The sequence below is a fragment of the Buteo buteo genome, chromosome 9, assembly GCF_964188355.1.
Source record: "Buteo buteo chromosome 9, bButBut1.hap1.1, whole genome shotgun sequence".
NCBI classification, from domain to species: Eukaryota; Metazoa; Chordata; class Aves; order Accipitriformes; family Accipitridae; genus Buteo; species Buteo buteo.
Window position 1 is genome coordinate 18,298,588 of NC_134179.1, and position 26,066 is coordinate 18,324,653.

Here is a 26,066-nt window from a genome sequence, read left to right on the forward strand (position 1 = left end):
TGTATAATCACCCCAAATAGGGAAGGGAAAAGAGGAGGAAGGAATAGTGTCATCTGGATATGTGAATAGTTTGGCTGTAATACAACCCTGGAATAGGCTCTGATACAAAGATGGAAATATGGGGATTATCGTAGAAACTCTTGAGATAATCCTATAAATAGCAGAGGAAATTCTGGCTAGAAGTTGTCTATTGAAACCATTTTGGAATGAGACGGTTGACAGGAAGACAATTTAAAGCCAGAAACCACAAGGCAGATCCTCACCTGGTGTAAATCAGCATAACTACATTAATTTCAGAGGCATTGACTTGAAAGAACTGTGATGATCTTCACCAGCTGAGGATCTACAACCATAGGTACTGGGTGCCAAATGCTCTCACTCATACCAGCGTAAATCTGGAGTACCTCAACTGACTTGGTGGCGTTATTTTGGATTAACGCTACTGTAAATGAGTGTAGGACACAGTCGTTTGTGTTTGGAGAGTGAAGACAATTGATTCATAGGATGTGAAATGTGTGTTTTTAGATCAAGGAGTGCATTTACTTGAGAGATTGTTTTAGTCTGGTATTGCAGATGTAGACTGTTTAACAACCAGGAATTTCCTTATTCACCCTGCTGTTACAGAAAGGTGTTGACTCCATACAAGCATTCATGACAGTCTTGGCCCTGTAGCTAGCACATCAATAAATAAGTTAATAAATTGTCCAAAAGTGAAGCGGAGAGCAACATTTCCCTATATATGTTCCCTGCGTTGCATTAATAATGACAACAGTACATGGCCACTGCAGTTGACCAAGTTACTTCAGTGTTATACCAGCACCACTAAGGGAAGAATTTGTGCCTGTGGTATAAAGGAAATAGTGGAGTCAGAAATGGAAGTCTCTTAAGTATGTGTATTCACATGTATGTAGTAAGGTCAGTCCAAATTCTACACATGTGAACGTGTTGACATGAGGGGAAGCCTTGGCTCTTTGTTCAAAGCCATTGCTAAAGGACCAAGATTTTTAAAGTATGCTTTCATTTATGAGAATACATTTATAAAGACATCTAAGTGCCTCTATTTCCCAATATCTTTTGGTAATGTTACATCTAATACCTACTATCTATTAGCATTTATGGACTAGATCAGGCCCTGAAAAATGTTATCTGCAAAATACTTCAAAAAAGGTCATAGAAAGTAGGTCCTGTGTGGCTGCTTTCCCATCCTCTAGAGCCAGGGACTGTGTGTGTAGCAGGGAAGGACCTTCTTCAGCTGAGATTGCCCTGGCAGTCGCAGAAGAACGCATGGCTGCGCATTTCTAGTCTGCAATTCCTAATGGATCCATTCTTAACATTACTGTACTAATATCTCCTGTGAGGTTGCGAACATGAAGGGGTTTTCAAACCATGGCTAGTTATACTGTGCCTTTAACTGCCCTACTGTGCCTCTCTTTTTTAAGTGCCACATTTTTTAGCTGCTTACATGTGATAACTGTGTTTCAAGGCTACAGTAGAGTTTACACCAGCTGCTTTCATCACTGTGCTCTAAATAGCATCTAAACCAAAGGGTCCTGGTCTGGATTACAGAGGCTATATGGAAACATGAGAAGAACCAGAAAGATAAATATTTCATATTGTATCCAGAGCATTTCCTGTAATTGCTGTTTCCTGCTCTACTTCCTACAGAACTTCTCTACCTTCAACTGTCCTTTGCCTCCCATTTATTGTATTAACATTTACCCAGTGTTCCTGAGCATCATCTCTTCCTGGTGACGTACTGAATCCTACATCCCACAGTGCCTACCCTTCACTCTGTGAATGGCACTGATTTTGACAATGCCGTGTCAACTCAGCTGCTGTTTGTTACAGGCTGTAAAAACCAGTAATAATAACAACAACAACAATAATAAGTGGCTGCTCTGGATTTATTCCAACTTGTTGTGTGGGAAGGGTTATATCCCAAAAGCAGTATGTAAAAGTTGTGTTTCTGTAGCTGGATCTCTTTACCAAGTTTCATTAATCTGATGGTGAGAAGGGACTCGAGGTTGCCACTTCTGTTTCCTTCAGGCCTCTGAAACTGTTTTTAGAGTCTTCTACCTTTTTTACTTTTGTTTCTCAACTGCTTGACCTGAAAGGAGCTATGGACTGGATCACTGGTGCCAGAGTAATGATCTTTATCAGCAGAGGCACTGAAGTAGGGTTAATGTTATCAGCATTATTTACCATTGAAGCAACTGTACCTTTTGATAACTCTTAATCCTGACACGGCATTGGCTGGGTTTTTGGTACAGGACTGCATGTACAAGTGTTGCACATATGCACACAGACACACCTTCAATGTTTCTATGGTTTGGAATTAAAATTCTCAATATAGTTATGAGAAAAGTAATCCAGTAAGGAGGATGTGGAGGAGGTTGAAGGGTGATGATCTGGTGAAAAGGGCCTTGTTCCAGGGCTGGGGAGAACTAGTTTATTTTCTAGCTCTGTCTCAGACATTTCCTTTGGCAGACTCCTTTGAGAGGGATTTAAAAAGAATGACTTGCTCGCTATTGTCCGGAGGAGGACAAGGATGCCCTTGATCTCTGCTGCTCTTTGTGTGCGTGTGTTGTGGGAGACTGGGCCCTGCAGTCACTCTGCTGGATGTCTCCAGCCAAGCCTTTCTCAGTCCCAGTGAGAAGCTCTGCTCTTGCTGGAAGTCAGTGGGAACAAACCGTTTAACTTCTGGTTTTGCTATTGAAAATATCTCCTTGCTCTTTTCCTGTGTTGTCCATATGCAAAACTAAGATTTCCTGCAGCAATCCAGTTTGGGTTTAAATGCTGAGATACAGTAGCTAGAGGGCTATATAAGCAGAGAGTACAGTGATGTTCCCTGTTTATATATATTTTTTTTCAAATTGTGTGTATTTGTAGTGCTGTTGCTGCTGTCTTTGATTGCTAGCTGGGTTTGACCTTTTCCTCAGTTCTGGGTGGGATTTATTGCTCCAGCTTTAGCTACTTGAAAGTTGTCTAAGCAACTTGTTTTGACTCTCTCTAGTCAGCGCAAAGAGAAAAGGCATCTCTAAAAAATGGAGTCATCCCATCCAAAGATAAGTATCTAGGATATGAAGGTTGTGGGAGGAGTTTTTATGGAAGACAATTTTTTTTTGGAATCATGAATTAGGTGTAGGAAGAAAATGAAAGTGTCTTACACATCTGGAGTACAAAACTTACTGTTCCTTAAAACTGGCAAACCTCCTTGTAGCGTCACGGTCAGTCCTTCTGCAAACACAGGAAAATGTTTGCCACAGAAAATCTGATTTAAAACCAGAGGAACAGTTATATCAGAATTTATACAAGGATTTTATTTGATCTGAATCCATCCACATAATCTCAATTAAGTTTTACAAGCGTTTTAGTATCAAAGTATAGCTATGTTTAATATTTTTCCCCTACAAATAGACAAATATCTGAATAACTGGTGTAAATAATAAATTAGCATGGTAGGGTGATTTAATTTTAGTTTTAAATGCAAAGGAGATCTTTAGGGATTTTGAAGAGGAAATGACTACATTTTCATATCACTGCTTACAATAGACATGTAGTTTTGTATCTCAGTTGATTGAAGTGCAGTCAAAAAACTCCAAACATCCCAAATGTATGCATAGATATATATAGTTCTTATTTAAAACATCATTATTATCTTTCAATACTGCTGATTTTCTTCCAAAACGTGCCTGTTTGTGAGTGCTGTTTGTGAGTGAGTTGCTCTCTCAGAAGAGTTTAATGAGTTCTTCTTACCGTGATTGTTTGCATGCTTGCATTTCTTGTTTCCATTGTGCATAACTCAGTTCATGTTTGTAGGTATGGGCTGGAAGGGATCTGACTGCAGGGAGTTCAGGTGGGGTCTAAGCAAGAACAGTTTGTGGGTGAAAGAAATAAGTAAAGGTAAACTTAAATTTTATGGTTAAAATGATGAAGTACAAAATCATCTGTTGTAGGGATTCATAATTTAAAATCTTGATTCAGAGTCTCCTTCTCTTTTCTTTCCCATGGAAATTTTCAAAACACCTCCACTATCTCTCCAGGGTCTTTTCATGCCATACCACAGATGAAAATTTCTGCTCCTCTCCTGAGCAAAAACTGCCCTGATGTTTATAATGTCTAGCACTGTGAAGCACAGACAACAGCAAGCAATAAATAATAGCAGTGCTAATATTTTGTTTGTATGAAAGAAGAAAAACCTTACCCATTTTGGTTTATGCCCTCAGTAAAGATAAATGATGATGCTATTTGCTAAAGCAAATTTTTTATTGTGGAGATCTTGGTACAATGGGGTCACAAATGAAGTAAGATTAGTGATTTATTTATAGATGTCTCACAGAAACCACTTCATCAGCTGCTCCTGGGTCTATATGGCAGCAATTTTCCATGGAAACATCACACAAGAAGTTATGGACAGTAACTGGGAGGAGGTAGGCAGGAAGTCCTACAAGATTAGGAGCCTGGGTCAAGGCTGGACAAACCTCTGTTGCTGAGGAGGGATTAAGAGAGACAAAAGCTGAGTAATTATAGGCATAATGATTAGTTCTGCAAAGCGACAATGCAACAAATATTTATCATTTTTGAGTGATGGTGAGGTCTTTCACCTTAGGCTTTATCCTGAAGGTGAACTCTCAACAGCTGTAGCAGAATGGTGCCAGGTGCTCTTTGGATCTGTAGATATTGATTACCTTTCGTGCAGCAAATTATCATTACAAGTCCAGAAAAATGTCTGCTGTTTTTTTCCACGGCTTCCAGAGAGGTTCTGAGCTATTCTGACTGGGGAAGCCCTACAGACACCCAGATGCAGAGCTTTAGATACAAGGGGAAACTTTCAGCTCTATTGGGACGATACCTAGTGAGATTAGGAGTCACAATTTTGTCTTTAGGCATTTGGCTTCTACCTAAATAATTTATTGGATTTTGCTCCTACATAGTAATAGTGCATTGACTTCATTTAGAAAACTTGTCTATGTGATGATTGCCAGTTCTTGTGAAAGGCAGGGAGTAAAATTCTGGGTTAGCATTAAATAACCTGTGTACTATGACTTCAGTCACTTCTCCTAGCCTGGGACAGAAATAGTCTCACTGAATTTTGGCTGTTTAATGGGGTAGGGCTGATCTAGCTGTACAGTCTCCACATTTGCTCAGCGGTAAGAGACATCTGTAGGGTAATATAGGTCACCTGTAGTAGACAGGCTGGCCCTCTGGCAGAGCCTGCCTCCCTCTGTTCACTGGAGAAGGTGCTCAGGCAGTTACTGGCATCTCAGCATGGAGCATAGGGTCCCCTGCAACCACCATAAGCTACCAAGGAATTTTGTTCTGGTTGAGGCTGGCTATGCAAGTGCCCACTCTAGCCAACGCAGAGAGAAATGCAGGCGGGGAACATTTCAATACAACCTAAAATCAGATTATGGGACGGGTGGAATGGAACATATCCTGGAGGAAAACGGAGTCAAATTTGAATGTGCTGTGCCCCGCATTATGATTTGCAAACAACTGGGCATGTATCAGGTGTCACATTTAAATGTGGGAGAGGGTCAGACTGAATTGAGTTTGGTGGATGTGTGTCTGGGCACCGACATTGGCAAAACAGTCATGAAGAATATTGGGAGTGTTTGATTATAAAGAGACTGCTTGAAAATGTCAGATTACCAGATCTGAAGGCCAGACCTTTAAGGTCATCTAGGCTGTCGTCTTCTATGAAAAGAATTCCCTAATTATTTTTACTTTAAGCCCAAGAATGTTAAATGTAAGCTGTAATGCAAAAGACCAATAGGTAATCTGTCACACATACCTTGCAAAGTAGCCATGAAGTTTAAAAGACTTAAAATAAACAAGCGTAAAAGCATACTGTGGGTTTTTTCTTAAAGGTTTTTCAATTTTGTGCTCAGAGAAGCTTTTTAATGTAAGAATACAGTTTCTGATCTGCTCTTGGTTATATATTTTTTTGTGGGAAACATGTACTGGCCCCCTTCTCTGCAGAGCCAGCCTGTCCCCAGCCTGTACTGTGTCCAGGGGCACTTCTTTCCTGGGGCAGGACTTTGTGTTTGTCCTTGATGAATTTCATGAAGTCCCTGTCTGCCCTTTCCCCCAGTCTGTCTGGGTCCCTTTGGATAGCAGCCCCAGCCTGGGGGCGTATCAACAGATCCCCCAGTTTGGTGTCATTGCAAACTTGCTGAGAGTGCTCTCCATCATCTCCTACTGGTCACTGATAAGGGTGTAAAACAGCACAGGTCCCAGGATGGACTCTGGTGCTACCCGATTGTCATTGGCCTCCAGGTAGTGTACAACCCAATAACCACTTCCTTCCGAGCATGGTCATCCAGCCAATCTTTTACCCATCTAGTTGTCCTTGTAGTTGAAATATAATTTCTGGAATGCAGCATATGATTAGTGATGTCACGTAAAAAGTGAATAGGGAAACAATTAAAATGTAATAAATGGAAAGAATAGCTTTTTGTGTCCTTTTTCTCAGAAGGCTGTGCAGTTTTTCTGTTGCATTTAAACATTTTTCTTACGATTTCCTGAACAGAGGAAAAGAAAAATATTTCCAATGTATTATACAAAAGAATATAATACTTATCAGCTGCTAAAGAAAAACACTTGTGATACAGGCAACATGTATAATATTTAAAATCGCTGTCACTGATAATCTTACTTTATGTCATTCAAAGCTTTTAAAGCTGCTCTCTGAGTAGGGATCAAATGTGTAAATGATATTCATGTTACAGTCAGTCTATAACTCCAATTGTCACTGTGATTTGCAATGTGAAAAGTATGGGCATTCACAGCAACCTAAATAGTATTTTCTTTTTCTCTTTGTTATAATCAAATGCTCACCTTTAGATTCAAAAAATCTAATAAAGACTAATGGGCAATGATCTTCTGGATTAGCAGCAGCACATTCAATATCTCTTTGAGCAGCGATTACCATCTTTTGGGGGGGGATATCAATTTAAAGGTCAAGTGCTTTCATAAAAAAGGTGATTATCCAGTATTTCATATGTTGAACAAAAGCTTAGCAAGATTCATTGTGTGTCAGTTTCTTTTGTATATAGCATATATGCAGTGAAATGGATTGCTTAATTATCTACCTACCTGTCTTTGGGGAAGGTATGTGACCATGAATAGAAGCTGTCAAATAGGTACTTTGCTTTGCTTATGATACTTAATCAATTACTGTAATGATTGCAGGTTATAAGTTGGCTTTTTAAAAATACGCAAAAATTTAAATTACTTTTGTGCCAGCAGCCAGGGATTTGGTTATAAATGGGTGATTTTATTGGGAATGGAATGTGGAACAAAGATGAAAAGGAGAAAGGAACAAAATGGGGCCAAACTCATGTCTGATCCCTTTCTCTTTCCTTTCAAATCTTGTACTGTTCTTTTACAACCTAGAAAGGTATTCTGTTTCTCAGATGTGATAAAAATGGCTAGGGCTATATTTAGAACAAATCCAAGCAAATGAACTTGAAGCTGTTTTTATCCACTCTTTTTTTTTAATTACTATTATTTTTTTCTGGTGGATTTTTATTGGTTACTTTTCCAGTTTAATATAATTGGAGCTATCTTAAATAAATTCAATCAAAATTTCTAGCAAACCCATCATATTTCTATTTTTTCCAACTCATTCTTTTTCATTCTTGTAAGGTAGCATTCTTACAGCTGAAGAAATTCTCATTTGTAAATATGGATTACTGCTTTAGTTTGTACATGTTTGTTGATTTATTTTTTTTTTAATCACATCCTTTTTTCTACTGATGTGCCTACCATTTGCCAAATAATTCAGGTGTGTTCGATCTACTGCATTTCAAGAAACACTTCCTATCGGTGGTTTACTGCTGGGTATTTGTGGGGTTCTGTTGGTCACTTTACATGTCATTGTTACTTCTCCTTTTGTAGGACAGAAACTTTTAAAATTGGATAGTAAAAATTGATGCCCAGCGAATATACTTGGGAGTACTGGATCATTAATAACCTTTGCTGTTCTTCAAAGAAAATTTTGTATAGGCAAGAAAAAGTTCTTTGTGTGAAGTACAGCTACTGCTTGGACTTTTGTACACTGAAAAGTAAAAGGTGCATACCTGAGTGACCACATGCTGGGAAGATTTTTGTCAAATGCTTTTGATAAATCAAGTGGTTCTTGCTTGTTTTTTTAAAAGTAAAATGTCTCTAAAAATATAATTTCCAAATAAAAAATCCTCTTACTGTTGTAGAGGGTATCTCATAAATACTTCAAACATCCCAAGTAGGCTGGGAATTGTAATGCCTTTCTCATTTCTACAGACTAACTGACGATAACCTGCTTTATCTGCTGAGGGGGAGAGGAGGAAAACGGGGAATTTTATAACATTGCAGATTAATATAAAAAAAAGAAAAAGAAAAAAACCCATGAGTTTTCATTAGTGTTATTGTATATTAGTCCCACTCCACACATGAAAGTTTTTCTTTAATTATATGAGGTGAGTACCAACAGAGTTATGATAATTCACTTGATGTACACTGCCAAAAACCTGTGTTTGGTTTTCGGTCCCTGCAGAGTATTATTACCTAGTGCCTAGGTGAACATCCACATTTAAACAATAGGCATTAGCTATTCTTGAGCTTTGTTGTTTTGTTTTGTTTTTAAAGGGTTTTCCTTGTGGCTGCACACATGGTAAATCTTAACTTCAAGTGTCCTTCTGTGGTGACCAACTAAAATATTAGCAAAATAAATGTTTTATGGGAAAACGCTGGCAGAAACCCCAGCAGAAACAGGTGGTATTGGGTTATTTCAATATAATGTAATGATGCAGCCAGGTTTCCATCTGGACAGCATGTGGTTGTGTCTACTTAGAGAGTATCAAAGAGTGTGAGTATGCACCAGGGATAATGGTGGTGCACAAAAGTGTAGCTGGATGGCTACTTCACAAAATAATAGTCAGGGTTCTAGGTCCTCTGGGTTAAATACTTTTACTGTCAGAATCTGAATTTCTTCATAAAATATTAAAGGTGAAGCAAACCTCTGACATGCAATACCGAGCTGTGTAATTATAAGGCAGTTCCTGGAAGCCAAGTATTGTTCACATTATAGCTAGGCGTTTATTATAAAAGAGTTCATTACCCTTGGAAGCTAAGACATATTTCAAAGAGAGTGCCCTGGAACAGAGGCACTTTCAGCAAGCTTTACTATATGAGGAAAAAAGCCCCAAGCAAGCTGATCAGAATATAGTTAGAAAATGGGAGAGGAATTAGTGGATACATGACTGCTAAGAGCTGAATCTACACATAGTGGACCAGATACACATCTGGAGTAAATGGCTCCATCTTCATTGACTTCAGTGTAGGCATGCTGAATTAACACCAGGTAAGACATTTTTAGCCTAATACCAGAGATGGTTTTCCTTTCAGCTGGCAGATGCTCTCACAAACCACAGGGCACACTTTGCAAAGATATGCCACAGACCATCTTCACATCTGTGTGTTCTTTGTACAGAGGGACAGGCTAAATCTGATTACATATACTGGCAAAAGCTTAACTGGGGATAGGATTTAGCCTATTGCATTTAGGGGGAGATTTGGAAGATACCTTTGTAAAATATCCTTTTGTGGGCAAGGGTGTAAGAAGGGAGTTTGTGGGGTAAGAGAAGGAGGAACAGAAACTAACTCAAACTCCCTTGGGGCTGTCAGCAGGAGCAGAGTCGACACAGAGCTGTTTCCATCGCTTGGAAGTGTGGAGCAATGTATCAATGCTATCCCATGGGAAATGGCTGTTAATGAATACACAGGGCCTGATTCCTCACTGCCTTTGTATTTTGTGCACGTTGAGTCCTGGTTTACAGCATCAATCAGCTTGATAGCATTTGACACCCTGTGTCATTTGCTTGGCACAAGTGTAAATCATAGAAGCAGGGCTGAGGAAAATTAAGACCAGGTCTTAGGCTGCCATGAATCACATAGCCTTGTGGTCTTCTCTGATGATCCAGTGATTTGCACCAGCTGAGGAACAGGCCCGGGCACTCTTTCTCTGCTGATATATCACTCCTATAGATGTATGTGTTAATAATCTCCATTTCTCTTTTTCCCTTGCTCATGGATGACCTGATTACACTGGAAACAGTTCTTTCTGCCAGGGTGAAGAACCAACCAAAAGTTTAGGTTGCTGGCCAGCAGCACTTGGCAGCTAGTGATCAACATGCTGCTGCCATTAATCAGTAGTACCACACAGAGGTGCCAAGAGTCATGGAAAATATGAGATGACATCCAGCAACTGATGAATGTGATGATTAAAAGATCGGCAAAGTATTTAACAGTAATGGGTAATGGACAGGTTTTGGAAGAAACAACTCTTTCCTTTCCATTCAGTTGATATTAAAAAAACCAAATGTACACATACCTGACACTGGGGATAATACCTCTTTGTACCAACTATAGGTCCCTTCCCGCTTTCCTGAACAAGTCCAGCCTCTAGATCTTATTTATAATGCCTACGTGGAGAGGAAATGTAATTAGAACAGGTACCAAGGGCCAGGCATCTCAGGCCTTGATCCAGACCACTTAGGAAAATGAGGAACTTCCCCTACAAGTGACATCCTATTTAAACTGATGTTATCTCACTTACACCAATGCTGTAGCTTGTGGTCTCAAGTTGCACATGTGCTCAAGTGCTTTGCTGGATCAGGGTACTGGATGGTTTTCCTCGAGCTGCAATGACTTGAGGTAAGCCACATGATGGCCTAGCCTCAGTTTATTGTTCAGTCTAACCATGTTTACAGTGCCTCCTGTGGGGAGTACCACTCCTTGGTGTACTGTATTTCATTTCCATTCACTTTGCCCTTTGAGATCCATGGTTGAACGGCACTATTCAAATTACTTTTTACAAGTGTTGGATTGTGGCCTTCTTTCAGGTGAAATATTTTCATCAAACTGAAGGGATTGATGGATTACCAGTCTCCTCCAAGTTCAGACCTGTGGCTACTCAGGTCATGTGTTTGTGCAGGTTCTTCCCTTCCTTTCTGAAAATAAAGCCATGCCCAGAGACGGCTAACTTGTTCCTCCCCTTGTCACAAAACTGGAGGTGCTCAGACAGCAGAGAGTTTATCCAGAGCCAATTAAGAAGGGGAAAAAAGCAACAAAGCAAGTTGTCAATGGTTCCTGAAGTCTCCACAGAAGCCTCAAATGAATAACTTGTGACAGCAAACAGGCTGGAGGTACAGAGATTATGGATGTTGATGCACATGGCTGTTCATCTACATCTAGATTACAACACTGATTTAATCGGTCTGGTTCAAGGCTTCTTGGCTGCATGGGCTGATTTGAGTTCTGTTGTCCCAAGGATGAGAAGAACTAAAATGTTCCCGATCTGAGTGTGACAATGTAGGAGTGGGAAAAAACCAGGGAGGAGGATATGACCAGCCACCAGCCTTACTTACAAAGCTTTATCCATCTCTTGCCTCCATCATGTTGCTGGAACAGCCCTTTGCCGCTTGCCTTTGCAGTGCTCTGTGCCTAAAACCAGCCTGTGACCACAGGTAGACCAAAAGTATAGTACTGCATGCTGAGAGTTTAAGAGTCCTGAGAAAGTAAGAGGAAATTTGCTACATTCGCTCCTGCTCAGGGAACTTTTCATTCAGAGAATCCTGTCTGGGGAGGGAACATGGTTGCTTCAGATTGGGAAACAACCAAGAAAGTTCAGTGGTGCCTCCTCTGAGGAGGCTGTCATCTGACAGTGAGCAAGTGCCTGGTGTTGGGAGGAGGAGGAGGGAGGAGGGGGAAATCAGCAATTCTCTGGAGAAGCAAGAGCCTTAGCTGTAAAAACAGTCCTAATTTTTGGCTTAGTATTCCCCCTTGCCACACCTGTATTAACAAGGAGAGCAACTCCTTTGGGCACTGAGTCAGGCTGAATAAAAGTCATTACCCTCTGCTTGTGAGAAAAGAGCAGATGGTCTCAGCGCAGTTCCAAGTGTGTGGGAGATTAAGTCATGAAACACACAGCAGGAGAGGGAGATTAAGGATCTCTGTTGGGTGACACAAGAGTGAATGAGCTAGTAAGCAGTGCCATACTTTCTGCTGGCACAGCATCTTCTCTGTGCTGTGGGACAGGAAGCCTGAAGGTGTTAGTGGAGGAGACATGTAGTTCCCGTTCCCCTTGATGTTGGCCCTTACAATGGAGTTGGTACTCTGGTGGGATTTGTTTTAAAGGTGCAACTGGTTGTGCAGGGAACAAACAGCCAGAGGATCTCCATCATCACAAATGGACCTGTGACTTTGCAGAGCTTTCGTTTTTCTTCCTCATCTACAGGTTGACCTATGTTAGTAGTGCTCTGACTAGGACATAACATGTTAGTGGTCATGACCCCCTAAAACACTTCGTCAAGCTCTGTGTCTCTTTATGGTGCGCATGGTCCAGAAATACTGTTCTTACCCAAAAAGTAGTGGAGGTTCCTCAGCTGTCAGCTGACCTCTTTTGCCAATGCAAATCACAGGTGGACCAGGGCTCTTAGCTTGTGGCCTGATGTACAACAGAACTATGCACAGAAATAAGTCTGCCATTTATGCTCCTGTGTGCGAGCACCATGATTGCACAGCCCTTGGAGCGGAGGTAGGAAATGGGGTGCAGCTCGGGTGGCTGACTCTAAAGCACAACTCACAATATAAATGCCTAAAGGGCACAGACTCCTCTCTGGATTTTTCACATGTGCCTGCTAATTTCCTTGGCCCTGTTGGCTGATGGGCACATTGTGTCTCCTCAGCCTGTCTGAGATTTCCACTTAAAGCCTGCATGCGGCTTTGCTTAAAGATCTTTGAGAATTGACCCAGTGGCTCTCAGAGTGACAAACCCCACCTCTCCCCAGAAACATGTCGGATGCAGAAGAGTCTTTTCCTGTTCCCAAGAGGGAACAACTTCATAGCTGCCTTTGAATTTGAAGGCTCTCCGCTCCTGTTTTGACAAATGTAAACCACCTGCTATTTGCTGAATGGAGGTTGTGCCTGTGTCTGCCACCGTGGTTCAGAGGTCTGCACCTCAAAGAACCTTTGGTTCAATTTGGGTGTATCTGGAGTGGAGAAAGTCTGGGCAGCTGGACTCATTCCAAAGCAGTTCATCAATCCATAATGTTTTCAAGAAAGTTTTATTTTGCCGCTGTGTCTACTAAAGAGTTTAAGGCTGCCCTGGCAGAGGATCAAAACCTGTGTTATTTGGTACTGCACTGACTTCATAAGGGTTTGCAGCATGGACTCAATTAAGTCTAAAATATCGGGAAGGTGTGTCTTTCTGGTCTTTACATTAAATGCATACTGTATCTCCAGTATTCTGGAGTTGAACATATGCCATGTTTTGAAGCCAGTATATTTGAAGGCCCACAAAGAAATGTACTATGCTACGTATCATATATCTCCTGGAAACAACCTAAGTTATAATTATATCTTCTCTTGCCATGAGATATGCTAGTAAGTACTTCCAGTAAAAGAGCATTTAAAGGTGAATCCTAAAAGCAAGGGCAAAGAGTTGTAGAATATTATTATTTATCATTGAGTAACATTGCAAAACTCTCAGTCTTCATTTCATTGGAACCTTGGCTGAGTGTTGAAAGACATAATAAAAACAATCAGTATATTCTCATTTTTCTGTGTGAAAAGATGAAGTCATGGCATATGGTCAGCTCACCAGTGCTGTTAATAATAAACCACAGATAATTAAGCACTGATTTATTCCTCTACGTAAGTGAAACAAATTGCTTTAACGGCTTTTGCTGGGGACCATCTAGTCAGATGGATTATATATAGGAAGTTCAAACTAAAAATTATTAGAGATCATATTTCAGTGTGGTGGAGGTTTATGGTAGAAACAATTAGAAACCTAACAGAATGTGTCCTGTATTCTCTTTGATGGAAAATCAGATATTAACCTGGGGAAAAGTCTAATTCTCAACACAGCTGCTCCCCTTGCTCTACTGCACCAGATTTAAGCTGGATAAAAATGGAAACATGTTTAAAAAAATTGATCATAGCTTATAATAGCAATAATCACCTTGAAATTGGTTGTTACTACAGTTAATGAACAGAGTATTAAAGCATAAAATGCCCTCAGATTCCCTCAGGCTATTAGCTAACAAGCTGGTTGTTAACTGTGGGTCGGATAGTATCTTTATTTGGTGACTGTCTTTCAAAGACACGGAGCAGATCCTGGGAAGCCGTGGGATGGGGTGGGGTGGGATGGTGTTCTTGCTTCAGGTAGTGGCAGGAACAGAGTGGGACCTTGGACAGATTATCTCCATTGCGAGACCTCCCTTTCCCCGTATCTGTAGTCTAGTTCCTCCAGAGCATTGTTATCCATGCACGTGAAAGCCATGCTGCTGACTGTGAGCTCCCAGAAGTTTGCCTGAGGGAGGTTTTTCCCCAAAATGAGGCAGTGCAGCCTGTGGCAGGGTGCTGGGGGTCTCATGCTCTTTGCTTATGGGACTCTTTGCAAGCGTAGGCTTGGCTTGGCTAGTCAGGACGGAGAGAAGTCTTCCCTTTTCAGAAATGTGTTGTGGCATTTTGCACTCTCACTGGTAGCAATACTGCATTGTGGCAACAGAAAGGATGGCACCAAATGTAAATCCCAAAATAGGATGAAAAAAGGGAATGAATTCCAGGCTTTGCCCCTAAGCATATTCAGCAATGAGTGCAGTCTGTACGCAAAAACAAGTTCCAGATTTTTAGAGCTTTTGCTGCCTCTGTGGTTATATTTGTTTTGTCCATTTTACTTTTTGGTTTTGCTGGTCAAATGCCCTTCTACACTTGGAGGAAAAGCTCCCCGTTCATGTACTAGAAGGATATTTGATAAGCTGGCTTGTGAATTCAGCTGCGCCTTCCCTCAAAGGCTGCAGATCTTCCCGTCCTCTAAATGGAAATCCTCATTCGGTCTTGTGATATCAGACTGCCACCAGCTTTCCAGCTCTGACTCTGTCAGTTTTTTGTTAAAAAAAACTTTGCACACGCAATCCAGTTTCTCCAGGAGGCCACCTGATTCAACAACATTATTTCAGACTGTGAAGCTGCATGTATCAGATAGATAGCCTTACCTTGCAGAGGGGGACCTTCACCATTCAGATATCTCCTGTTTAAGCTCAGCCAGGTCATGACATGGTGCTTTGCAAATTCTCTCTGGTCTTTGAGTTAGAAACTTTGTAGGAAGAGGTACAGTTGCAAAAAAGATAGGAATGGTTCAGTTGATCATACTGAGCTTTGTGTAATCTATGTTACTTTTTTGTATTGCTCACATAGTTCCTTAAAAAATCGTATCTGATGGGGAGATGCTGCTTTAGTTTGGGTGCTCATTCCTTTCTGAGCTGTAAAGTAGTAAGGGGCTAATAAAATGATATCACTGGAATTCCCTTCGCTAACCTAAAGATTCAGTTTTGCCTACTGGGGTTTTCTGGTGTTCATAAATTTATGGTTTACTAGTCAAAGCTTTGGTATCTTTGGAAAACTTAATGTCACAGAGCATTTATGACTGACCTGGTGTCTTGATCCCAGGAGTCTGAAGTAATATGAGCAAATTTCACTACTGCACGTGCTATATTTAGGTATTTTTTTCAGCACTGTTGGGGCCCTTGTTCCTAGAGAAATAGATCTTTACCAGAACTAGTTGAAATTTGTGGCAGCAATTTTTTTCCCATGACACGTGATGTGTCCTTGACATTAAAAATGCATATGGAAAAAAGTGGGTGATTTTGATTAAATTTCTGAGTATTTGATGGGAAAGGTTAAAACAAAACATTTTTTCTTGACTAATACCTGGCTTACAGCGCTAGAGAGTTTTGTTGTGCAGACCACCACAAGCTTTTTATGGGGCTTAAAAGCAGTTTATATCATGCTACAACTTCAAATATAATTACGCTAGCTCAGAAAATGCTTTGCAAACATAAAACTCCATGTGTCAGCCTATAGTTTCAGTGTCTTAGGTGCAAGAAGGGCAGGCTGCTTCAGCAAGGCGTTTCAACCCTGTGCTCTGAAAGCTGACTCATTTCCAGGCTGCAAATACTCCATAGTCTGTTGCGACCTTTTAAACTTTCCTAATCAAATTGAAGAGAGGTAACTTGCTGAATATAATCCCTGTAGAGTGGAAGACTTAAAATAGCATTTTTTTCCTTTGTTTTTACAATATTCTGGCATAAGTTATAGTAACTTAATTTTCCATGATGGTGTCAGCCACTCTTTTCTTCTTCTTTGCAGGCCATGCTCTCCTGCAGGGTCTGGCACCTCAGCTGGAGCTGTGAGGCAGGCTCTGGCAGAGAGAAGGCTGGGACCCATGGCTTGGGGGAGCTGTGGGGCTTGGTGTGACAGCACCCGGTTTGGGGAAAGCTATGGCATAGGCTGCTGCACCAAGGTAGGGAGCTGTGAGTGGGGCAGGGACCAGGCAGTGGCTGCCCCACCAGAGTGCAGTCCAACAGCAGTCCCTGAGCTGGGCCATGGGGCAGCTGGGAGGGCCCAGCAGACACTGGTGACAGACAGGTGGGGCACAACAATGAGTCAGGGCCAAGGTGAGAGGTGCAGTCAGTCCATTCATTAGGGGCAGGGGCAAGGTGGTTGGGAGTCCCAGGTGAGGCCAAACAGTGCAATTAAGGCTCATTAGTGCCCTCAGGAGCCTGTCAGCATGATGGGGGTTTTCCTTGGTCTTGCTCTCTTCTTGGGGGAGCTTCATTTGTATAAAAAAATGAGATCTGCTTTTCTAATGAGAAGAAGGACTTTTGTAGGTGTACTGAAGGTAGGTATGCAGGAAAGCCTTTTTTCAGGCAATACATAAATTTTGATGTTATAATAGCATCATTAATAGTACCGTTTGAGGAAAATGGGAACAATATTTCTACCTGTAGGTGTTTTGCCATGATGCATTGTGTACGTGCAGAAGTGAGGGATGGGCTGCAATCTCCATGGGTGAAAGTGTGACTGTGACCTTCCACCTCCTCCCCAGGTGTCCTCCCTGGGCTGCAAAATAAGCGGTAAGTCTCTGTCTTCTTTATATCTGACTTTCATTTTATCAATGGAAATGTCTGTGTCAAGTGAAATCGCGTGGGGTTTTTTGAAGTCTGGGTTTTGTTGGCTCAATGAGGTAAAAATTAAACCTATTCAAATTCAGTTCAGCTTGAACTGAAGGGTTTTTTCTTTTTTTCTTAGTTTTCATTTAGCTGCCAAATCGAAAATAAATGATTCACACAGTGCTACCTGATAGTTTGTTAGAGAAATAGTCTTCTGAAAAATGTAGAAGCTTCTTTTGTAAAAGACCTGTGGTTTGCTCTATAGAAGACAGAATGCTTCATCCAGAATTGGATGAAAACTGTAGCAGGATTGCAGTAATTTAATAAGTTTTATCCCAGATCCTGTAACACTTTCTCTGTAGGTACAGCTATTCACACTACCTAACGAGCTCACTGTGCTGATTTAAATGCCCAGACTCAAATGCCACTGAAAGTATAATGATGTTGTTAAAATGTAAATGGGATTTTCTGTTTCTGTATTATAAACTACCTGAAACTTTTCAATGGGTTGTTCAGTTTCTACTGTGTTGTGCTTGAGGTGCTGCAGTTTGCTGTTACAGGAAATCAAGTGTGTTCTGCTTATCACAAGTAAGTTGTGGGGACAGAGCAAGGCTTTTTGGGTTTTGGTTTGTTTAAAACCATGGTTGTTAATATTGAACAAAACTATTGTAGTTAAAGCTCTTTGAGACAACTATGTCCAGCAGCCAAAGTGCAGAAAAAAGCGCTTTTCTGATTGAGGATACTTAGCAAACTTACTTACATCAAAACCAAAGTGGAAGCATGTCTAAGTCAGCTGATCTTTCCGATTATCGTATTTTGATCCAGAGGACAAAACAAGAGTATGAAGCAGCTACAGAAAAAAGCACATATGGAAAAAAATACTTTCATGGTTGAATTTACTTCCAGTTTTAATTTTGAGTAAGAATTGCCTTTGCTAATAGCCTTATTTCTGTAGGTCTGTAACCAAAGTATACAGACTGTATTACAAGTTGGCAAGTTGATCTTGCCTCCAACTGGCCTGCAGATAAACTTGATTTTGGTATAGCACACAAACCCTTAAGGTAAGTACCATAGAAGGATTTTTCTGGTGGTGCTGAAAACTCAAGGAGTACCTTTGTTTTCTCCTGACTCTTTAACTGTTAAGAAAACTATTTGCAATGTAGCAGTTGTTAATATCTTCTCATCCCCACAAATATAATGCACTAGCATTTTGCTACTTAGCTCTATTTCCTCTACTAATGGTCTGCAAGGAGGTATTTTCCTGAAAGGCTACTGAAACCTGGAGAAAGAAAAAAACCAAAACTGAGCAACTGTGTTTACTGATTTGTTTCAGCACTGTAAATGTGTTGCTCTTAGTCACTTTATGAAGGAAGCAGTTTTCTGGGAAGAACTGGTAGCATAAGAAATGACATCATGGGCCAGAAAGGAAATTTAGAACTTGGAGTGGAGACACCAGGGGCCATAGCTGGAGGTATGAAGATATGGCAGCTGGGATAAGTTTGAGTTTCTCTAAGCTATGCAGAATAGAATTGGGAGAGAAAGAGACAAAAAAGCAGCTTAATATGAACTTTATTTCCAGAAACATTGTTTTTCCCCATGAAGTTTAAAACTTTCTTGATTCTGTGTGAAATGCATATGAGCTGGAGTAGAAGAATGGTAGAATGGGGCCAGATTTTTCTGAATCTCTGAAGAGATGCTCATGGTGAGGCTTTTAGAGCTCAGTTAGGTAACAAAATAAGGATGAGGCTTCCAAAAGAGAGAAGAATAGAATTTTACATGAACTTCAGCATGCAATAAGCTCACTTTGGCAAAACGGAGGTGACAAACAGTTGTTAGTTCCTTCTTTGACCTTCGCTGCAATTGTTTTGTATTCTGCCTTAGACAAAAGCCTAATTCTCCCGTCGCCTCTGTTTTGGGAAAACAAGAAATTGAATGAAATCCCAGTGTTGAGTCTTATTACAGTTTTGCTGTTCAAGAACCCTGATGTTAGCAATACTCTTTTCAAGCTGCTCTGTGAGTATTTTTCTTCCCCAAACACTTTCTTCTTTTTCTTGGGTCTGTTTCCAGCTGAGCTTCATTGTGTTTTCACTGGAGTTTTTCGGCTGAGCACCACTCATACTTACCCAGCCCTCACAGTAGCAGAGTTTAGTTAACTCAAGCTTCTTGTGTTGTCCACTGTACAGTATGTGGCCTATCCAAATATTCTCTTGAGAGGCCTACCTGTGTGTGTGTGTGTGTGTCTATTCATACAAGCAGTGTGTCATAATTCAGGACACACCATTGAGTGGTTGTAGCTGATGGTAGCAAAAGCAAACTGATGGTGTGTGTTTATGTGTGTAAGTACAGACTTTATTAAAACTAGCTGCTTTAGAAAAACTGCAGATTCATATTATATTAAACTCTTACAGTAACTGGTCTCCTGGAACAGTATATTTGTTCCTGTAATGGGGTTTAGATTTGTACTTTATATGCAAGTTCTCCTTGTAAATAGTTTATAAAAAGTTAACTATTAAGAAGTGCTACAGGTATAAACAGCTTGGCCTGAAGCATAGACTCTACACAGATCTTTAAGGACTAAGTAAGCATTTGTTTAGATACACCTCACACTTGGATAGCTTGCCTTCATGTTTTGGAATTACCTGTCTGTCTCCCTTCCACCCCTCTTCACAAAACTGGCATGTTGTTATAGTACCATAATGAAAAATTGGTCCAGGTGGATGACAGAAATGGAGAACATCTCTTTTAAAAATTTATTTATTTATTACTTCTGTTAGTTGTGTTATCAAGTGAAACTAAACTCTGTGCTTAACTAATCTGAACTTTCTCACCCAATTTTTCTATCTCTCTGTCAGTGCAACATATTTCTATAGTTAAAAACATGCTTGAATCTTAGGCACATCATGAACATTGTAATTGTTAAGCACCTTTATGGAGATTAACTTTTTGGGGTCATTAAGAGAGGAAGCACGCTCATTGGATCTGCTTGCTGAGGTGTGCTGTTTCCCTGTATGTTGTTGCTGCCCCGTGGATTTGGAGGGGGGGGGGAAGGGGGAGGGGAACTGATGTAAAAAGTCATAAGCAACTGCCTCAGATTATGTACCTGCACCCTGCCTGGCCCAGGACTGGACGTCAAGACCTGCAAACACTGGTGCAGCTTGTGCACTTCATGTAATTATGTGTTTGGCTGACAAGTGGGGAAGTTTTGCTAGTCCCTCAGACAGTAATTGTCTTCAGTCTCCATGTTTTAAAGCCTTAACTAATGATCCCTAAGATGGACTTCTCCCCAGCCTCATTAACTAATTAAACAATTCAAAATAAAGAGTTATTCGGGCTGCAAAATATTGCTGAGAGGGCCTTTAGTGCAAACATTAGCATTTCTGCAGAATCCATAACCATTAGAAAACAGAAGCACGATGCCCCAGACAGTCCTGTCTTTATTATTCCAATATGCTCTGCTATTACATGTTGGCACATTTTACACAGTGTCTCTCCCGAGTGTACAGGTCTCTGTGCCCCCCCAGACATCATGCGTTGCTGCTTGCGTCTGTTCTTTTCTCTGTGTTAAATTCTGCAGTGAGTGGTGTGGGAAAAGTGGCAGTAGCATCATCGGTGTCTTGCTGCTCTGCTGCAGTTTTACTGCAACTTGTTTGCAAGTGTGTGATGCTTGAGATTTTTGAAAGGGGTTTTTGTTGTTGTTGTTGTTCCTCTTGCTGGCAGGAACAGTAGGGTAATACTTTAGCTGAGTAAGAATACTGTGTACTTCTATCCTTGAGCATGCCTTACAAAACAGCTTGTTGTCAGACACTGAAAAGCTACCAGAGGGGGAAGGTGAGGAAATGATAACACAAATAGAATATTACTATTTTTAGGACGGTAGAGAAAATTTGAGGGGAAGAAACATACTTGTGGGGAGGTTGTCCAATAGAGCATGTTATATTGCGTATCATTTTCCTAGACTCTGCTAAATAGCCAACAACAGTAGGAACATGCTTGAAGTTATTAATGGTACACAGTATTTTGACAGTGGTGTAGGGAATGCCTGATTCAAATCTTTCAGAAGGACTAAATACAAAGTGAAGTTAACATGCAAATACTGTGGTTTTTTTACCCTCCCTAGAACTGGCAACAGCTCTCCAGTAACTTTTTCAGTTGGTGCCAGACACCATTTGAGAATAATCTTGAGTGATGTGAGTTTGGAGCAGGTAAGACCAAAGTTTGAATGATTTGGTGTGGACAGATAAGCATGGAGAGAACGAGCTGAGTTGCAAAACATTGAATTGGGATTTGCTTTGCTCAGACTGATCCCATCTTTGGAAAAGTAGCACCACCCAGCATTGTTGTCGAATGCAAGCGGCAACTTTCAAGAAAAAGTGGTGACTTAAAGAACTAAAATGATTGTCTTTTGTAAAGGAGGTACACCATGTTTTGCAGTAATGTCTGTGGATCTACACCTAATCTTGTTAGAACTGCTGAAAGCCATGGGCCAGCCCTGCTCCCCCTCAGACAAGAAAGATACAGATCCTGATATGATCAGCGGAGTGAGGGAAGGAGAACTAGTCAGCCCCAGCCCCTTGCTTACACAGATCTGCACAGATTGTACCTTTTCCTTTCCTGCACACATGCCTGAGACTGCCTGCAGAGGTTAGAGCCCTATGTATGTTGCAGATATTTTCCTACCAGTTTCTGTTTTAACACAACTTGGTTGAGAATTTTTTTTTTTTTTACTTAAAGCTGCAGAGCTGAAATCACAAGCTTTAAACAAAAGGTCACTTTTTATTTACATGCACTTTACGAGCATGCTGTTATAGGATGTAATAGCTCTTGAATGTTAACTTTTCATTTATGCTTAGCTTTGATGTAGCCACATGCAAAACATTGGAAATGCAGTTGGGGAAACAGAAAGGGTGAGTGAGAAATAGCCATAAGCCTGAGCTAGGCCCTCAGTTTTATAAAATGCTGTTTTAATGAACGGTAACTGTTGTAGGTTGTCTCCCTGTTGAAGGGTCTCTGGAGAAATTGTGAATAAAATCAGTGCACCCAAATGTGCTACCATTCCTATAATTCAGTGCTCATAACTTCCTCATGAAAATGAGACTTTTGTGCTTTAACATGAAAAACAGCTTTTTATGAAGGAAAGTGGATTTTAGGGTGCATTTTCAATACTTTTTGCTGCTGTTTGTCACCATCTTACCTTCATTGCAAATCTATGTAAAAAATTAACTAAGGATTAGACTGTTCAGTGCCACAAAGTGATCATAGCTAAGGAAAGAGTGATCATAACTAAAAGAAGAATGATCATACTGAGTCAGACCCAAAGGTTCATGTAATTGTGCATTCAGTGTTGGGCATTGGCAGGTAACTATGAAGGAATGTAAGAAGCAAGCATAAATCCTGAATGGCATATCCCATAAGAAGTCAATTCAGACTTCGCAGAATTCACAGCTTTGTTTTGAGCAGATAACTCTTTTAAAAAAATTAATATTATTGTCAAAGGGAGATACTAAGAAGTATGTTGAGGGCAGATCTATATACATTCAGATCACAAAGGCTATTGTATTGCCAGAATTGGCTCCAGAGCTGGGGTCAGATTTTTACTGATGTAAATCCTAGTGGTTCCACTGACTGGAGAAAGCTATGTTGATCTGTTTGGGTCAAGGATGTAGCCTGTAACTTTTATGCCATTAAAGCTTATCTAAGTTTTTTGTTACTCCTTGGTGGATTTTATGGTGATGTTTTCATAATTACACAGATCCTTAGGGTAAGCTCCCATCTGATAAGACTTTTTAATTGGTTTTGAACTCTGTACTCCCCTGTAGCCTTTCTTGTGGGGCAGTAAAGTCCATACATACTAATAAATGATTGAGTCACTCAAAGGGGATACAAACACTCTCAAATACATTATTCTTTAATATTGTCCTCTGAACTCTGGCTCAACTTCTTGACCCTTTACTCTTAACAAAGATTGTGCATGTTCAGTGAAACCTATGTGTTGCCTTGCAGTCTGTACCCTGACCTGGGCAATGTGATGGAGAGAGTTTCAGTCTTCCAGACTGCCGGATCATTTCATCATGGGTTTCACAGGGTTCATGAGGCTTCCTCCTACCCCCCAGCCACAAACTGTCAAGCAGAACTCATTTTCCATCAACAGAGAGCTCAGCAAATTAGGGGGCCATCAAAATTAGTGGTGGAAGAGGCTTCCTGAAAACTGTCTTTTCTGCTCCTTGCAGATGGAGGACTGTACCATGCTGTAATTTTTTTCATCCTTTGTCTAGGTAGTTTCAGAAAGACTCAATCAATAGGGCTCAGCTGTTTCCCTTGGGAGATTGTTCCACAGCCTAATACACCCACTTTTGCTAAATGTTTCCAGATAGCCATTTCTTCCCGCCCCCCCATCCCTGTGCTCACTTTCATCCCATCACTTCTATACTTCCTTGAGCCAGCTGATACAAAATCTTTCCCATTCACAGGAAAAAAACGCCTTTCTTCTTTGGGACTTTCTTCTTTGGGAGGAAGAATCCAAGGCTTGACTTAAGATGAAGCTTCTCCATTTCCATTGTCTAAGGAAATTCCCTTCTTGCCCTCCCCTTTCTGGTAAGAGATGAGAAGTGTTACTAGCTGTAGGTGCTTCACACAAACACTCTGAATAATCTGTCTACTGATTATTACAAGTCCTATATCGTACCGTAGCATTAAGTAGTTATGGAATAATGATGAGTACAGCCTGGAAGGTACTGTAATACGTCTTCACCCTTATCCTTTTGCCAGGTTAAACTCTATCTATGTTAATCCTGCAACAGAAGCCCTTGAACACCAGCTCAATTTCATTGGTCAGTGATTTTTTTCATGAGAGCTCTCTACCAAATGCACTTGAGTCTCTGAACAAGGTGAATGTGAACTCAATCATACCCCTTCTTCAAAACCCAGAGAGGTTTGTCCTGTGCCAAGGACAAAGTACACTGTGCTAGGTGGCATTTGTCTTCTGACACAGATATTTCAGTCTAAGATTAATGTAGCTGGCTAAGCACCAAAATGCACTGAGAAAGCAACTATGATTTCAGACTTGGGTTGTTGCTGGAAGTGATTGGACGCAGTCATTTTTGTTCACATTTCTAGGCAACCACAAATTAATAAAGCTGCTGCTATCCTTGAAGTTGAGTGAAGTCTCCTGAGGCAGGAGATGCTCTGTGTATGCACGTGACTTGTTTTGTTTTACATATAGGTACTTGTTTTTTTACTTTCATTGCTGGCAAGCCTCTATAAGAGAGCATAGATCTATTGATCAAGACATCTTTAGGGAGTGCTCCATATATCTGACATCATGGGGGGAAGCTTTGTGTTGGGTTTTTTTTTTTCCTCCTCCAGAACTTTTTAAATTTCTTATGTATAGGAACAACTTTCAGTACAATACTGATGTCTGTCTCATTCAAAGACTGTTTTAATTCTTCATTCATTAGACTGATATCAGAGTATCTGGAAAGGAATGGAAATGGGTAAGATGCCTTTCAGACCATGATTCAGAAAGGTTTAGTTCTGTTTAGTAGTGCTGTGTCTGGCTTTTTGTGCGATGTGTTGCACCGGCACGCTTGCAAGCTGAAGATAAAAACAGACTCTCTGTGTGCTTACCTTCCCCTCTCCCCACTATACACACACACGTAGTATCTAGGGATAATGACCTCCCTCCCATTATTGCTTTCCCAAAGATGCTCTCCACATAGGTGAACAACAGGGTAGGATTTAGGTATGTATAGCTGTTAGGCAGGAAAATTGTATTCTTGAATTGCTTGGGCGTAAGCCTTATCCTGAAAGCAGATGTCTAAGGCAGATTAGCATGCAAGCAAGGCATGCCATGCTGGCCAGCATTGTCTGTCCCCTGCTCATCCTTGATGTCTCCTGTGCTAGCCTTTGATGCCAGCTAGCTTTGCATGGATGTTCTCCAGCCCTGGCACTCCAAAGGGCCTGCCGCTGGGTGGGGCTGACCAGCAGGTCTCTGCACTCAGATCCCACAAGCTGGGACTGGGCTGTGCGGGTAACAGTATCATTTTCTCACCTCATTTGAGCATCTGGCTTCAGCTTGACCTTGCTATAGGGTAGTCTCTGGGATTAGGAAGTTTTGCAGACTCCAGGTGCTGGAAGGTTTGAAGGCTCTGGCTGCTGGAAACGAAGGATTTGGGTATCTTTGAGGTAGTGTAGCAGCTGTGGAGTGGCTTTGTGACCATTGGTGTGGGAATAAATCATGTAAATGGAGTAGGTTAAGTGATCAGGTTTTAGGTGCAACTCCCTGCAAGTTGGTGTTATGCTTTGACTAAACAGTGGTAAGGAATCATTTCCACCTTTTTGCTCTGTATGAGCTCCCCTTTTTATAGAGTATGATTTGAACATACCAACTCTGACTTTACTCAAACTGTACTGACAACAGCATTGAGGTCTGTCTTTTATTCTGCTCTAGTTTGGCTCCACTTTCTCCTTTCTGTGCTTCTCCCTTATAATGTAAGAGTCAGTAGAAGTGGTCTCCTAGAGGAAGACTATGTCCTAGAAGATACACTTTCCTTGGAGCTTTTATTTTGCTAAAGGACTAAAGTGACAGCCTTTAGAGAATAATTATATGAAACACCATGTGTGAGCAAAGTGTGAAATGTCTCCAGTACCAACTGTAGCTATAGATATTTTTATTAAATATTAATGCCATGCATTTATGAAGGGTTTGCCAAGCAGATGTTAAGCTGGTCTTTGTGGTAATTTAATTGAGCAAGGAACATTTCCTGCCATTTTTATCAATGTCAGGTTTTACATGACACTTTAAACTAAAAGTATAAAACAGAGAGAAAGAGAGAGAGAAATAATTAATAATCAGTTTCCATTCATGACTATCTGTTAATATTTCCCTTCAGAGGATTTAATGTTTCTCCTGAATGTTTTTCTTGGAGGCCGATACAAATCTGAGCTAACCTAGACTCTGTGCAAATTCTTCCACAGGGCCTCTATCTGGAGTCTGGCCCACTCTTGCTAATGCAATTCTTACCTTTTCTGTTTGTAAAAAGATGATGATGATAATAAAAGCAAACCTTA

General features: G+C 40.7%; 1 long non-coding RNA gene across 1 annotated transcript in view; it reads left to right on the forward strand.

Moving 5' to 3' along the window:
- LOC142034393 (uncharacterized) overlaps positions 1-26,066 on the forward strand; it is a 471,960-nt gene that overhangs the window by 51,550 nt on the left and 394,344 nt on the right. Inside the window, exon 2 of the long non-coding RNA XR_012651641.1 lies at positions 16,839-16,964. This is a non-coding gene — a long non-coding RNA (uncharacterized LOC142034393). The remainder of the gene's footprint in view (positions 1-16,838; positions 16,965-26,066) is intronic.